Below are 16,907 nucleotides of genomic sequence, written 5' to 3'. Positions count from 1 at the left end.
CAGAAAAGCAGTGGTGAGAGACAGCATCTTTGCCTTGGATCTGATCTTAGTGGGAAAGTTTTGAGTTTCTCACTATTAAATATGATGTTACCTGTAGTTTTTTTGTAGATATTCTTTTTAAGCTGAGGAAGATCTTCTCTATGCCAGCTTACAGAGTTTTTATAATGAGTAGGTGTTAGATTTTGTCTAATGCCTTTTCTACATCTGTTGATATGATAAAGTGAATTTTCTCTTTTAGATTCTTGATATGATTGGTTAATTAATTGCTTTTCAAATATTGAATAAGCCTTGGATACCTAGAATAAATCCCATTTGGTAACTTTGTATAATTATTTTTATTTATTGTTTCTTTCAACCTGTTTATCTTTTGTTGAGGATGTTTACATTTATGTTCGTGAGAGATATTAGTCTGTAGTTTTCTCTTCTTATAATGTCTTTGTCTGGTTTTGCTATTTGGGTAATGCCGACCTATAGAATGAATTTGGAAGTGTTCATTCTGCTTCTAGCTTCCATAATAGAATATAGAGAATTGGTATATTTTCTTCCTTAAATGTGTCATAGATTTCACCAATGAATCCATCTGGGCCTGGTGATTTTTGTTTTGGGAAGGTGTTAATTGTTGATTCAATTTCTTTAAAGATATAGGCTTATTCAGATTTTCTATTTCTTCTTGTGTGAATTTTGGCAGAATGTGTATTTCAAGGAATTGGTCTATTTTATCTAGGGTTATCTAATTTGTGAGCACAGAATTGTTTATAGAGTCATTTATTATCCTTCTAATGTCCAAGAGATTTGTAGTATAGTCCCTTCTTTATTTTTGATATTAGGGATTTATGCCCCCCTCTCTTAATAGTTATCTAAGCTAGAGGCTTATCAGGTTTTGGTTGTTGTTTTTTTTTGTTTGTTTGTTTTGTTTAAGCTCTTTATTGGAGTATAATTGCTTTACACTCTTGTGCCAGTTTTTGCTGTACAACAATGAATCAGCTGTATTTATACATTTATCCCCATATCCTCTCCCTCCTGTGACTCCTGCCCACCCTCCTTATGCCACCCCTCTAAGTCATCACCAATTATCAAGTTGATCTCCCTGTGTTATGCAGCAGATTCCCACTAGCTATCTATTTTACATTTGGTTATTGAAACATATTTTAATATCATTAATTGTCTCTGATTTCCTGTTTTCAATTTCACTGATTTCTGATCTAATTATTATTAATTTTTTTTACCTTCTTTGGATTTAATTTGCTCTTCTTTTCTTATGTCCTAAGACAGAAAGTAGATTATTGATTTTAGACATTTATTCTTTTTAATATATCCATTTAATGGTATACATTTCCCTCTAAGCACTGTTTTTGCTACATCCCACAAATTTTGATAAATTGTGTTTTCATTTTCATTTAGTCCAAAATATCTTCAATTTTCTCTGGAGAATTTTTTTCTTTAACTCATTTGTTACTTTGAACTGTTGTTTAATCTTTACATATATTGAGATATTCCAGTTACCTTTCTGTTACTGATTTGTAATTAAATCCCATTGCAGGTGAGAGCAGATATAGTATGATTTCCATTTTTTAAATTTGTTAACATGTGCTTTAAGGCTCAGAATGTGTTCTATCTTGGTGAATGTTCCATGTGATCTTGCGAAGAAGCTGTGCATTCTGTTGTTGGATGAAGTAGTCTATAGACGTCAATTATATCCAGTTCGTTGATGGTATTATTGAATTCAAACTGTCCTAAATTATTTTCTGACTGCCGGAGCTGTCAGTTTCTGAGAGAGGGTTATTGAAGTCTCTAACTATGATAGTGGATTCAACTATTTCTCTTTTCTATTGTATTAGCTTTTGCTTCACATATTTTTGACATTATTTTACCTTCTTGAATATTTGACTCTTTATCATCATGGATTGCCCTTCTTCATCCCTGATAACTTTCCTTGCTTTGAAACGGACTCTGTCTGAAATTAATATAGCTACTCTGGCTTTCTTTTAATTTATGTAAACATGTATATTTTCCTCCAACCATTTGCTTTTATTCTACATGTGTCTTTACATTTAAAGTTGATCTTTTGAAGATAACATATAGCTGGCTATTGATTTTGATCCACTGTGATGATCCCTGTCTTTTAACTGATACATTTAGATGACTGATTTTCAAAGGATTAACATCTACCATATTCAGTACTGTTTTGGATTGACTGTCCTTTTTCTATATTTGTCTTCCACTCCTTTTCAGCTTTTTGTGGCTTTAATTTAACATTTTGTATGATTCCATTTTCTCTCCTTTTTTAGCATAATATATTGTACTTTTAAAAAAATTTTTTAATGGTTGACTTAAAGTTTTCATAAAAGCATTCATAACAAATCCAAGACCTCTATCAAATAACACTATACCACTTCATGGTAACATGACTATTTTATAACAAGGAAAAAAAATACTAATTCCTCTTTCCTGTGTCTTTTTTCATTGATGTCATGCATTTCATTTATATAGGATCATGCACCTGTGTGTGTGTGTGTGTGTGTGTATTTGAACTCATGTTGACATCATTGTTTTGAAAAAAAATTATCTGTTATATAAAGAATAAGAAAAACAAAGCTTTTTATTTTACCTTTACTTATTCCTTATTTGATGCACTTTCTTTATGTTGCTCTGAGTTTGTTACCTATATTACTTCCCTCACTTTAAAGAACTTCTTTTAACATTTCTTGTAAGATGGATCTTGCTAAAAGATTTCTTTAATTTTTGTTTGTTTGAGAAAGTCTTTAATTGTCCTTCACCCTTAAATGATAATTTTGGAAGGTACAGAATTCTAGGTTGGATTTTTTTTTCTCTCAACACATTAAATATTTTACTGCACACTCTTCTTGTATACATGTTTTCTGAAGAAAAGCCAGATGTAATTCTTACATATTGCTCTATATGAATGGTGCTATTTTTATCTGATTTCTTTCAGGATTTATTCTTTACCTTTGAATTCCTGTAGTTTGAAAATAATGTGCCAAGGTGTTTTTATGGCATCTATACTGCTTGGTATTCTCTCAGTTTCTTTGATCTGTGGTTTGGTGTCTCAATTTGGAAAATTCTCATTTATTATTGTTTCAAATATTGCTTCTTTCTCTCTTCTCCTCTGGCATTCACATTTCATATATGTTATAACTTTTTAAGTTATCCCACAGTCTTCGCATATTTCTTCTTTTTTTGTCTTTTTTTTTTTTTGCTTTTAAATTTTAGAAGTTTCTATTAACATATCCTCTAGTTCAGAAATTATTTCCTCTCCTGTGTACAATATACTAATATAAGCCCATGAAAGGCATTCCTCACTTCTGTTAGTTTTTTAATCTCTAACATTCCTTTCATTATTTTTGTTAGAATTTCTATCTGCCTTCTTATACTGCCTATCTTGCATGCTGTCTGCTCTATCCATTGGAGCCTTTAGCATATGAATTATGATTGTTTTAAATTTTTGGTCTGCTAACCAACATCCCTGCCACGTGTGGTTCTGACCGCTTTTCTATCTCTTCAAATTGTGTTTTTTGCCTTTTGCATGCCATATAATTTTTTTTTTTCTTGTTAGTTGGACATGATGTAGTAGATAAAAAAAGAAACTTCTATAAGCAGGGCTTTTACTACTGTGGTGCTAAACTATGAGGGGAGAGAAAGTGCTCTGTGGTCCTATGTTTAGGTCTCTGTCTTTTTAGTGAGCCTATGCCCCTGGACTGTGAACTTCACAGGAGTTTCTCAAATTTTTTTTCTCCCCCATTAGATGGCTAGAGAGGGAAAGAAGTGGGTATTTCCCTTGCCCAGATCAATTAGGCTCTCATATTACTCCAATAGTTTAGGCACTGATTAACTTGTTTCCCCTTTGGGCAGGCTTTGTTAAGAAGAACAAAGAACTGTGGTATATTTACAAATGGTTCTTTTTCCCTTACCACTGCCTCAAGCATCAGGGAATTTTGCCTCAAAATATTACTTCTGTGAGAACCTTGTCATGCCTGTGGAGATCCATCTCACAAAACTGCAGGGACCACCTAATGAGTGGGTGTCCCTGAAATTTTTAACTCTCAGAGTTCTTTACACTGAGCCTCTAGCAAGTCATCAATTACATTTGATATTTTCTTACCATGGTACTGGGTCCTGTGCCTAGTAAACCATGACTCCCTGTATTTAAGTAGCAGCCTCAATAATTATTTATACACTGATTTAGTAGGCTTGAATTGCATTGTAAAATTAAAATGTAAGCCAGGTAAGTACAGATTTCTTTCTTGTGATCCTTGTGTTGCCAATACTTAATACAAGACCTGTTGTCACCAAGTCCAAGCTCACTCTGCTCGCCACACAACAGGCCAATGAATCAGAGACAAGGTATTGAGGCAAGGAATATGACTTTATTCAAAAAGCTGGCAGACTGAGAAGATGGCAGACTAGTGTCTCCAAAAAAACACCAACTTATTGGGGTCTGGATGCCAGTTTCTTTTATAGAATCAGAGAGGGAGAGGCAGAGAAGTAAGGTAAAAAGGGTTATCAGTCTTGCAAAACATCTGGAGTGACTAGCCTTGGGAAGGGATGTGTTAATTTAACAGGTGGGTAGGGTTCCCTAAGGCAGGCCATTGTGTATGATTAAAGCAACAAAAAGCAAAGGTTAAAGTCAAAGAAACAGATCCACCACAGAGTCCAATTTAGTTCTTCCCTGTTATACTGTCACATAGCAGATATACACTGAATATTTGTTCATTAATGAATTATTAGACAGTTATTTAATACTTACTATTCTGATGGAAAAATTTCTATTGTGACAGAATTAAAATGTATGTCAATCCTATGTTTAACAATTCACTTTACATGTAGACTATACTGACATGTTATGTAACTAAATATTCTCATTCAAAATATTTATTTCTCCTCTTAGTAAACTAAAATGTTATAAAACATGTATTGAACATAGCTGAAAACCCAACTTGCTCTGCTCACTTCTTACATTTTTCATCCCCATTCAGCTTATTCACAGTTGATCTTATAGCTTTGTATGTTTGCCAAATGTCTTGCTATTTGTGGGATTCTCAAAATACTCAAGGTCCCTACATGTGTTGCAGAGTGGGTTGAAACACTAGAGTTTGTGGTTCACGAACATCAGGCATCTGGACTAGTTAATTATAAACCTGGTCCTTACCGATCTTAGATTCAAATTTGAGTGAATGAATTAGGCAGTCTCCATTTATTCAAAGAAGGGGACAGAAAAACTGAAAATATTTTTCACTAAGGAGAAATTCCTATAGCCACAAATGGAGGCTATTTTTGTGCCAGTACCATGTTGTTTTGATTACTTTAGCTTTATAGTATAGTCTGAAGTCAGGGAGCATGATGCCTTCAGGGTGTTTTGTTTTGTTTTGTTTGTTTTATTTTGTTTTCTCAAGATTGCTTTGGTGATTTGGAGTATTGTGTGGGTCTGTATAAATTTTAGGATTATTTGTTCTAGTTCTGTGAAAAATGTTATGGGTATTTTGATAGGGACTTCATTATTCCTTTAGTTTTCTTTGCACAGTATGGAAATTTTAACAATATTAATCCTTCTAATCCAAGAGCATGGAATATATTTCCATTTCTTTGTATCCTCCTCAATTTCCTTGATTAGTGTTTTATAGCTTTTAGAGTATAGGTCATTTGCCTCCTTGGTTAAGTTTATCCCTAGGTATTTTATTCTTTTTTGACACAATTTTAATGATACTTTTGCTTTCTCTTTGTGATAGTTAGTGAATGGAAAAGCCACAGATTTCTGTACATTAATCTTGTATCCTGGAACTTTGCTGAGTTCTTTTATTGGTTCTAATAGTTTTGTTTGTTTGTTTGTTTGGTGAAATTTAGGGTTTTGTATATATTGTATGTCATTTGCAAATAGTGTTGGTTTTACTTCTTCCCTTCCCATTTGGGTTTCTTTAATTTATTTTTCTTTTCTAGGCCTTCCAATACTATGTCAAATAAGTAGTGAGAGTGGGAATCCTTGTCTTGTTCCTGATTTTTGAGGAAATGCTTTTAGCTTTTCACCTTTGAGTATGATGTTGGCTGTGGGTCTGTCATAAATGGTCTTTATTGTGTTGAGATACATTCTCTCTATACCAGATATGATGTGAGTTTTTATCATCAATGGATGTTTAATTTTATCAAATGCTTTTTCTGTGTCTATTCAAATGATCAAGTAAATTTTATCCTTCCTTTTGTTAATGGGGTGTATCACACTGATTGATTTGCAATTTTTGTAATGTCTCTTAGAAGATATTTTGCTGTTGTTTTTAATTCATTTCTTTGCCATTATGTGCAGACAATTCTGCATGCTTGGAAAAAAAATTGTCTTCTGTGTTTTATTTTCCTGAGAAGTATTATATTTCATGTATGGGAGGCAGCTTCTAAGAAGACCCCAGTGATCCCACATCCTGCTGGTAAAGGGATACTTCATATCCCTTAAGTGTGGGCTTGTGTGTCAAATTCTCTATTAGGTATAATTCTCCTAGACATTACAGGCATGTGAAATATAAAGCATGCACTTTGTCAGAAGGGAATACAAACATTACGGCATGAGTTTGATTTCTTCGCTTAATTCTAAATTTTCTCAGTATGAAAAGGTATTTAAACCTTCTCTCAGTCATAGGCTAGGTCATTTTGGACCAAACATTACACTGAGAAAAAAACATAAATGCTGAGGGGGGAAAAAAAGGAAAAAAAAGAGTAAGTTTGAAAGTGATCGAGAGTTCAAAAGCAAGCATGAATTTTCAGTCCAAGATTCAGAAAGTTTGATGATGTTATTTTCCTCCATATAGAACAGTAATAATTCCAAGTCTCCTTGATCCTTAAAAGACTGACGTGGAATTGTAGAGTCATAAAGTGTATAAATATTTATCTTAGTGGTTTATGCCAATTTATACTTCCACCATCAATGTAAAAGTACTTATTGCTTCATACTTTCAACAACATCTATTAACTGTCCTTTTTAAATGCTTGCCAGTGTGGTATTAGTATCTAATTGTGAGTTTAGCTTGAATTTATATTGTGAATAATGATGTTCAGTACCTTTCAAAAACATTTATAGGTCATTTATTTTCCTCTCTTTTAAAGTGTCCATTCAAGAAATTTATCCTTTCTTAAGTTGGGTTTATAGCTTTTTCTCATTCATGAGTAGTCATATTTGATATTTTCTGTATGCAAGTGTTCTTCAGTTTTATCTGTTGAAAATATTTCTCTAGTTCTGTGGGTTGCCTTTTTAGCCTTTTAACATAATCCATTGATGAAAATTTGTTCTTAATTTTAATGAAATCCATTTTACCTATCTTTTTTATTGTGGGCATTTTATCTTGTTTTAAAAAGCCTATTAACAGGTGATGTAAACTCATGGTTTTTTCAGGCAGGTCGATTTATTTCCTTTCCTTTTTTTATTTTTAGCTTTCATGTTCATGTCTATTATACATCTGATATTAATAATTTTGTACAATGTGAAGATGGAATTACAGTTTATTTATGTATGTTTCAGTGCAGATGTCTAATTAGCTGTATACTATTTATTGAAAATAAATCCAACACGCATTGAATTATAATAGGTTCTCTCTTTATCAATCAGGTGATTGCTTATGATCAGGAATGTTGCTCCTTATTTAAGCAGCAGCTTTCAGATTCAGCATTTTAGTTTTATAGCAGAGGCAGTATGGATGTGAGTCTAACAACTGTGCTTGCAGCTTTCAAATTCTGCTACTTCACTATCAGAACAGACACACTGGCTCTGTTGGCGATGTGGTATGGCTGCATACTTCCATTTTCCTGGAATTGCTTGGGACCTCCAATAGATTTCACACATCTTAGTAAATTAATTTACATTTTAAATGACTAGAGTGGATTATGATAGTCACAATTAAAACTGCATTCCAATTCATAACCTCACATAATTCTTTAATAATTTCAGTTTTCCCTGGTTTAGGCATAATTATAAACGTCTTTTCCACTAAATTGTCTAATTTAATTTTTGGATTTTTCATAATCTTCCTAATCTGAAGACTATAATTCCTACTTATATTCAAATAAGGCCCAACTGGATTTTTTTCAATTGAAGTATAGCTGACTTACAATATATATTAGTTTCAGGTGTACAGCATAGCAATTTGATATTTTTATAGATTACACACCATACAAAGTTATTGTAATATACTTTTAATATTCCCAGTGCTGTGCATTACATCCTTGTAACTAATTTATTTTATAACTGGTAGTTTGTACCTCTAATATTCTTTACTTATTTTATCCCCCTATGCCACCCCTGTCCCTTCTGGTAACCACTAGTATGTTCTCTGTATTTGTGAGTCTGTTTCTGTTTCATTACATTTATTTGTTTTGTTTTGTAGATTCCACATATAACAGAAAACCTACAGTATTTGTCTTTGTCTAACTTATTTCACTAAGCATTATATCCTCCAGGTCCATCCATGTTGTGCCAATGGTCAGATTTCATTCTTTTTTATGGCTGATAGATAGACACTAGATAGATAGATAGATAGATAGATAGATAGATAGATAGACAGATGATAGACAGATAATCTCACATCTTGTTTATACATTCATTTGTTCATTGATCCTTATGTTGTTTCTATATCTTGACTCTTGTAAGTAATGCTGCTACAAACAGTGGGGTGCATATATCTTTTCCAAATAGTGTTTTTATTCTCTTTAGGTAAATACCCAGGAGTGGAATTGCTGGATCATGTGGTAGTTCTTTTTTGAAGCACCACCATACTTTTTGACATTGGCTGCACCAGTTCACATTTGCTAATAGTAAACAAGGATTTCCTTTTCTCCACATCCTCACCAACTCTTGTTATTGCTTGTCTTTTTGATGCTAGCCATTCTGACAGGTGTGAGTTGATGAGGTTTAAATGGTTTTTGCATATGTTTTATACCTTTTGTCTGATCTGTAGCTACATATTTGAAGTTATGATAATGATAGCAGGAGATATAATGGCAAGAATGGTCAATTATGGTCAATCAAAGATATAATTGCAAAGAATCTGTCAAAGAAGTCCAATTTATAAAAGTAAAACACACAGCCCCTTTCAGTTTCTTAAGTTAAAAGTATACTTGGTTCATACTGTTCTTTCTTTCAAAATATTATCTGTACAAACATTTGACTGAACTATGTAACACTGTTGAAATGTATTATGACATTAACTTAAATTCCATCTGAAATATGTTTTCACCTCTTTAACACTAGACTTTTTAAAAATTTGTCTGACATTTAAACTGACTTTCAGAATATCTTCTCAAAGTGTCTTAATTATATCTCTCATTATCATACATATGTAAGTAATGGAACCAAGAAGTAACTCTCTGTGCTCACCTTTATCTCTGAGACATTTCGTTACTACCTGACATGTTTGGAAGCTATAACTGCACTCAACATACCATCATGACCTTTTCCTGTTGAGTATTTTAAATGTATGAAAAGTAAAAGTTTAAAAACATAAATGTGGTGAAAGCCTTCAAAATTAAGTTGTTTGTTAAGGCATTCTTTAAATAAAGAACTTTTAGCACCTACTATATGCTCTGCATTAATTAGGTGGTCCAGATAAAAGAAAATTCATATTGCCTGCTCCAAAACAGATTTCATCTATGTCTGCTATCTATAGGGAGTCTTTAAAAATAAATACAATTTCACTATAATAAATGACTCTGTAAAACATTATATATCTATAATAAAAACATGCCTAAAGTCAGAACTCAGACAAGAGACACTTACCTTGTTTTGTAACTAAGATACTGGCTACAGAACAATGAAACTAAAACTATGGTCCCTGAAACTGCAGAGATGGCATAATCCGCAAATTCTCAGGCCCAACCCCAGATATACTCAGTTAAACTTTTTGGGAATTCAGGCTCAATAATCTGCATTTCAACAAATTTTAAGTAATTCTAATGCAAACTCAAGTTTGAGAACCAGTGCATAGAATATTATCTTGCTAGAGATGATTTCTGTGCTAAGATATTAAAAAGAGTATAGAATCAATCTATAAATCACAATGGGTTCAGGAATTATGATTAGTACAGGATATCAGGACACTACAAGGATGAACAGTTACAAGAAATGAAGTTGAGCATTTGGTCACAAGTCTTTATGTTGTTGTGAGAAGTTTTAATGCTGTGGTACAAGTCCATGGCTTTCATACTTTTCAATGGAAATCACATTGAAAAATATTTTTTATATGTTTAAACATCAGAGATGAATGTATTCACAAAATTATTCTTACTCCATTTCTTTTTCTCTTCTGTTAAATTTTATTATTTTATAGTTCATTAAAATGTTGTTGGTTGAAAAACATGAAACCAATTTTATAATCCAATTTTGGACTAAAATCAGCAACTTAGATAACACTAGTGCATATGACTGAGAACAAAAGAAGCATTTAAAGCAACATGAAAATGTGAAGACCGACACAACAACAATTTGGAATAGATACAGAAATAGAACACAACCATGTAGATGTATAATTAAAAATTAATAAGAACAGTAAGAGATAATGAGGGATGAAACTAAATGAGTACCAGCAGGAGTGGCCAAAATAGAGAAATATTAAAGATAAGGAAATGATAAGATGTGGCAGCCAATTAAACCTAGGGGATGAGAGAGAACAGAAAGTAAACTTGACCCTCACTTCCTGACTTATGGGACTGAGTGTAGAGTAAGGATGCTACCTCCTCAAATTCAAAGGAGAGGAACTAGCTATTCATGAGGTGGCAAGAGGAATGGAAATAATGATTTCAGGGCTGAAAAATCATGTTTTCATTGAACCATTCAGAACATTCTGGTTACAAACATTCACATATTAACATCAAACATCTGAATGATAAGAAAACTTGACAGTCGGTCAAAGTATATGCATATATTGTTTTAGTTAGTGGTTAATTTTCTCATAATATGAGTATGAATGCAGATGCATTTTTATTCCATGTCATATGCTAAAAATATTTAAGGCAGTGGCAACTGAATATGAGGCAATTATAGCTCTGAAACTCGCAGTGTGGAAGTGGTGAAGGTTAGTCCAGTTATTTTTATAGTTATTTAAAATTACTCTTTTAGAAGAGTTTTTGTAGCCATGTTATTAGGTTTCAGACATTAGGAAATATGTTGTGGGGGCTGTCACTGCACACAGTTAAGCTTTCTAGTTCCAGTGAAAACTTTCAGATTCTCTAAAATATTAAAAAAATCTCTGCAGAACATTTCAGGCATTACCTGATAACTCAGTTGTAGCAAACACTCTTTACAACAAGAAATATCCCTTTTACATGAATAACAATTAACTCTTCATCAGAAGCTGTTTTACAAATGTTTTCCTAAAATGTAATATCTAAAGGATAAGCTCTTAAACAGATGCATTCTTTAATAAGAAGAAACATAAAGGACAGTAAAAGAGAAAGCATACTCAACAACAGATTATTTTTATTAAACAAATTTTTCTAAACTTTCCACTATTGATACATTAATAATGAACTAAAAGTTCCACTTATATATTTAGTCTACCTTTATTCTAACAATTCTATATAAAAATATATTTGATAGCTTTTCAAATCTATTAGAATAGAATAAAAAATGAATTTTTAATTCAATTTCATTAGCAATATTTTGAACCATCAATACTTCACAAGTTCCAACTCGAGGATGGAAGATGCCTTAGAGGACTGGGACAGGGAGGGTGGGGGGGACTCAAGGGAGGGTGGGGGGGGAGTTGAGGGAGGGAATATGGGGATATGTGTATAAAAACAGATGATTGAACTTGGTGTACCCCCAAAAAATAATAAAAAATAAATAAAAGTAATAATTAAAATTTCAAAAAAAAATACTTCACAAGCACTCAACGATACACTTACACACAGCCTGAGGTAGCGTTCTATTGACTCTTTCTACTTGAAATTGAAACAAAGACAAGAAAAGATAAATCTATAGTCACGGCTATACAAAAACAAATTCACTCATTGATCAAGTGGATCTGGGCCAAGAGCCATTGATATGAAGACATAAAATCCCTAGCAAGATTAAACTTTACCTTATCAATAAGTTCCCTTTCTTTCTCCATCTCCCTCTCCCTTTCCTTCCCACTCTACTTTTTTAAAGGGTAAATTTTCTACTAAGCTAAATTATATTACAGAGCCTTAGCTGCTAAATTTAATATCAAGAGGTGTAGACTAATCTCTCACCTAGAATGCAGTATTGGGAGCCAGAGAAACTAAATGCTAGAATTCAATTAATAATTACTGCTATTAACACATTTCTCAAGTTTTAAGAACCTACGTTTAGTCAGTTTAAAACATCTGTCTAATAGGTTCATTGTGTTACTTTCATTAAGGAAAACCTGTGGATCTGCTTTCAAATTATATTGAAATATACTAAAATTAGGAAGTAATTACCTGATATTAGTATCATTTAGATAATTTCTCCACATTATAATTTCTCATTTTTTGATATTTTGGTGTAAGATAGATACCCTTTTAGGATTTTAGTAGGTTATCACTTATGATCTGAAAATAATATCATATTTATGCTTCCTGAGATAATATTGGGAACATTTTAAATTATTTTTTTTAGTCATGTACTATTTAACTTTCTTAAATATTATTATAGAGCTGCTATTCATGTCATGGAGATAATTATAATTATGACCATACAAGTATCGGGTAGGAAAAATAGCCCCCAAATACGGCCATGCCTTAATCCTTAAAATCTGTGAATTTATCTAATATATAGAAATGGTCTTTGCAGCTAAGAGTAAGGACATTAAGATGGGAGAGTTTATCCAGCTTGGTCCAAAGAATCACAATGGTACCTATAAGAGCAATGCATATGGGGGCTTCCTAGGTGGTGCAGTGGTTGAGAATCCGCCTGCCAATGCAGGGGACACGGGTTCAATCCCTGCTCCAGGAAGATCCCACATGCCGCGGAGCAACTAAGCCCATGTGCCACAACTACTGAGCCTGCGCTTTAGAGCCCATGAGCCACAACTATTGAGCCCATGTGCTGCAACTACTGAAGCCCACGCGCCTAGAGCCTGTGCTGCACAACAAGAGAAGCCATGGCAATGAGGAGCCCACGCACCACAACGAAGAGTAGCCCCCACTCATTGCAACTAAGAAGAAAGCCCGCGCACAGCAAAAAAAGACCCGACACATCCAATAAAATAATAAATAAATAAATTAATTAATTAAAAAAAGAGCAATGCATATGGAATCAGAGTCAAGGGAAAGGAGGATGGATGACTGAAGCAAAGATTAGAGCATGCCCTTGGAAGACGGAGGAAGAGACCACCAACTAAAGAATACAGGCAGCCAGTAAAAGCCAAAAATGCTTGAAGACAGATTCTCCCTTCCACGCTTACAGAAGGAAACAGTCCTGCTGACACCTTGACTTTAGCCCAGTGATTTTGGACTTCTGACCTCTAGAACTGTAAGAGAATAAACTTGTTTTTGTAAGTGTGTTACAGCAGCAAAAGGAAATCAACCCATGTAGGCACATTCTACTTGTGTTATTGATAAGCAGTAAATCTGGAAGAAATATTTTTCAAATAAAAGATTGAATGCTGATTTCAAGTCATTGTATATTTACTTCTGAATTTACATGTCTTATATAGTAAAGTTATTTATTCAAATAACCAAGAAGTTCCATATTGGTAAATGAACTCAAAGTTGAATAAGTCAATTTTCATGTTTGCTTTTGCACATGTGTATGTTTCTATGTTACCCCATTGTAAGAATGTAACTCAGACTGACATGCAGCTGGAGTCTGTTAGTAAGATGGTAGACTTGGGATACTATTCTAAGGCTTATTCATTCTGGGAGAAAATACACAAGGGATGCCTTCTACTTGCTGGAATAATACACATGGAGCCATAGTCTTTGAACAGTTGGGAAATGCTAGGAGGATATACATACCTCCTAAGAATGGTAAGTGGAGTTTCTGGAAGGACTTTCCTGATCTACTGAAAAGACTGTTATTTGCAGCACTGGTGTCTTTTTGGGGACTGTAAGGTAAGGGAGGTTGGCCTCTCCCCTTTGGACTTTACCTTTGTTTAGAAAGTTGAATTTTGTCTTTGTGTTAATAAAATTTGTATCCTTTACTTGTGCTTGTTTATTATCCCATTTATACGGCAGAATATCATAAAATTCTCCCCAAGAGATTATTTATACAATGATATTTTTAAAATAGGCAATAAATTAATGCATATAAGTTTGTATTTCCTCCAAATATTAGGCCTTATTTTAGATCACTTTTTTTGTCCCTTCCTCATAAGAAATGAATGTTACCTAGAATGAGGCTTCATTGATCTAATATGTTAGAAATAATTTTAATTTTTAGAAACAATGAAAGTTATTTATATACATGTGTGAGTGTCTGTGCATGTATATAAATGTACATTACACATATATAAATACTTTCATTATTTCTGAGCATGGACACAAAAGCTTGTGTGTGTGTAGTCTTTTGTGTGCAAAGTTGAATAAAATTATTGAAATCTAAGCTAAGACATTTTAAAAGAAAAAAAGCGTTTCTTTTAAACAAATATAATCACATCTTTACATCTTCAGTGTATGAGAACAGTGATATATTAAATCAATTTTATGGTACTTCACATCTTTAATGAAACACATTTTATGACAACTCTATGACACTGAATTATTTCTTTTATTTATTCATTGATCTCTAGATACTTATAAAATCAAGTGATCTTTAGTATCTATAAAACATCCCATCATTTTATTTAGTTTTTTTTAAGCCTCAAGATCAGGCAATCAGATGCTGTAGGTTACCTAAGCTAAAATAAGTACTAAAAAGCAGGAGAGATGGGAGAGCTTTATCAACTACAAAAGTCAGTTGACTGAATCCAGCTGGAAGCCAAATGAAGAATATTAATGAGTCCAAGGGCTGCCTCATTTTTTACATCATAGTCCAAGAGACCTTTAAGGGTTGAGATGATTCACCAGCAGATACCAACTTGCAGGCAGAAAACAAGATTCAGGGATGAACATGTAGCAGCCCATGCTTAGGCATCCAGGCAGGATGCCCTTGAGGTCTGTTAGTCCTATATACGAACAGTAGAAACCCAGGTTCAGGCTAACACTGAAGGTTAACAAGCAACAAGAAATAAGTATAGCACAATATCCAAAGCTAGGAAGGGATAAGGTATTTGGCAGATTCAAGGAAGCAGCAGGCACTTTAAGCTCTGTTTCTTAAGGCCCACAGAAGTTCTTTAACCCAGACTGTACTGGAAACCCATAATTACAGCAAGATGGTAGCAGTTTAATTAGATGAAGCCTAGTGATCACAATTAGACCACAATACTATGCATCTGTTTGGATGCTTTATCTTTTCACCTTTATTGAGATATAATTGACATGTAACACTGTATAAGTTTAAGGTGATGATTTGATATACACACATATATGTCTATATATATATATACATATACATATGTTGCAAAATGATTACACTATAGTTAACACATCCATCACCTCACATAGTTATTTGTTTTGTAATGAGAACATAAGATTTACTCTCTTAGCAACTTTCAAGTATACAGTACAATATTGTTAACTAAAGTTGCCATGCTATACATTACATTCCCAGAATTTATTCATCCTATAACTGGAAGTTTATATCCTTTAACTACCTTCACTCATTTTCCCACTCTCCCATGGCTCCCACCCCCACTGCTGAAGGTGATTTACAAGCTCAGTGATTAGGGCTCAGGCATCATTCCTTCATCATTTTCAGAGAGAAGGTTAACAATAACCTTGCATTGTTTTGGTGATGGTGGAAAGAAGGGAGAAAAAGAAAGCTGGATCAAAGGACAAGGTTTAAGTGTAGATGCAAAGTAAAAGTATTGGTTAAACTTGCTAAAATCTTTTCACTAAGCTACATCATTTTTCTCCTGTTGCCCGTTAGAATTACAGATAAATTCTGTTATCAATCAAGAGATCATTATAATTGTCTTTAAAAATATTTATGTCTTCCTTTCTTACGTGGGCTATTAAAATCATCAAATTTTACATTTCTGCTTTGGCTTTCAGAAAGCTAGGAGCTATTTTGACTATACAATAGCATAATTATACAGTTAATTATATACAGTTTTTATGCTTACACAATAAAAGTAAAGCCACTCATTTCCTTAGACTGTAATCATTTCCTGGATTGCAATGTAGGTGGATTAGAATAATGGATATTAAATTTTATTTAAATATCTAAAGCAAATTTAGGGTTAATTTTTTTTTCATTAGAAAGGTGATACAAGTGGTTCAATCATTTTTGCTAGATTTTTGAATACCTTCTACTTTTGACCCCTTTCTATTCTTTATCCATGGTCTTCTGAATATCTATAGCTATGTCAATACATGAATTATCATTTTTATTAACTATTTGAAATATTCAGAAATATTTCTTTTGATCTGTACTAACTCCTCTCAATAGGATATAAATAACCTTAGAAATAAGGAGGGTATAACAATGTGAAAAATGTCTATTTAGGTCTTCCGCCCATTTGTGGATTGGGTTATTTGCTTTTTTGGTATTAAGCTGCATGAGCTGCTTGTATATTTTGGAGATTAATCCTTTGTTTATTGCTTCATTGGCAGGTATTTTCTCCCATTCTGAGGGTTTTCTTCTTGTCTTGTTTATGGTTTCTTTCACTGTGCAAAAGCTTTTAAGTTTCATTAGGTCCCATTTGTTTATTCTTGATTTTGTTTCCATTATTCTAGGAGGTGGGTCAAAAAGGATCTTGCATTGATGTACATCATAGAGTGTTCTGCCTATGTTTTCCTCTAGGAGTTTTATAGTGTCTGGCCTTACATTTAGGTCTTTAATCCATTTTGAGTTTATTTTTGTGTATGGTGTTAGG

This window comes from Hippopotamus amphibius, chromosome 10, assembly GCF_030028045.1.
Source record: "Hippopotamus amphibius kiboko isolate mHipAmp2 chromosome 10, mHipAmp2.hap2, whole genome shotgun sequence".
NCBI classification, from domain to species: domain Eukaryota; kingdom Metazoa; phylum Chordata; class Mammalia; order Artiodactyla; family Hippopotamidae; genus Hippopotamus; species Hippopotamus amphibius.
This window is presented reverse-complemented; position numbering follows the sequence as displayed.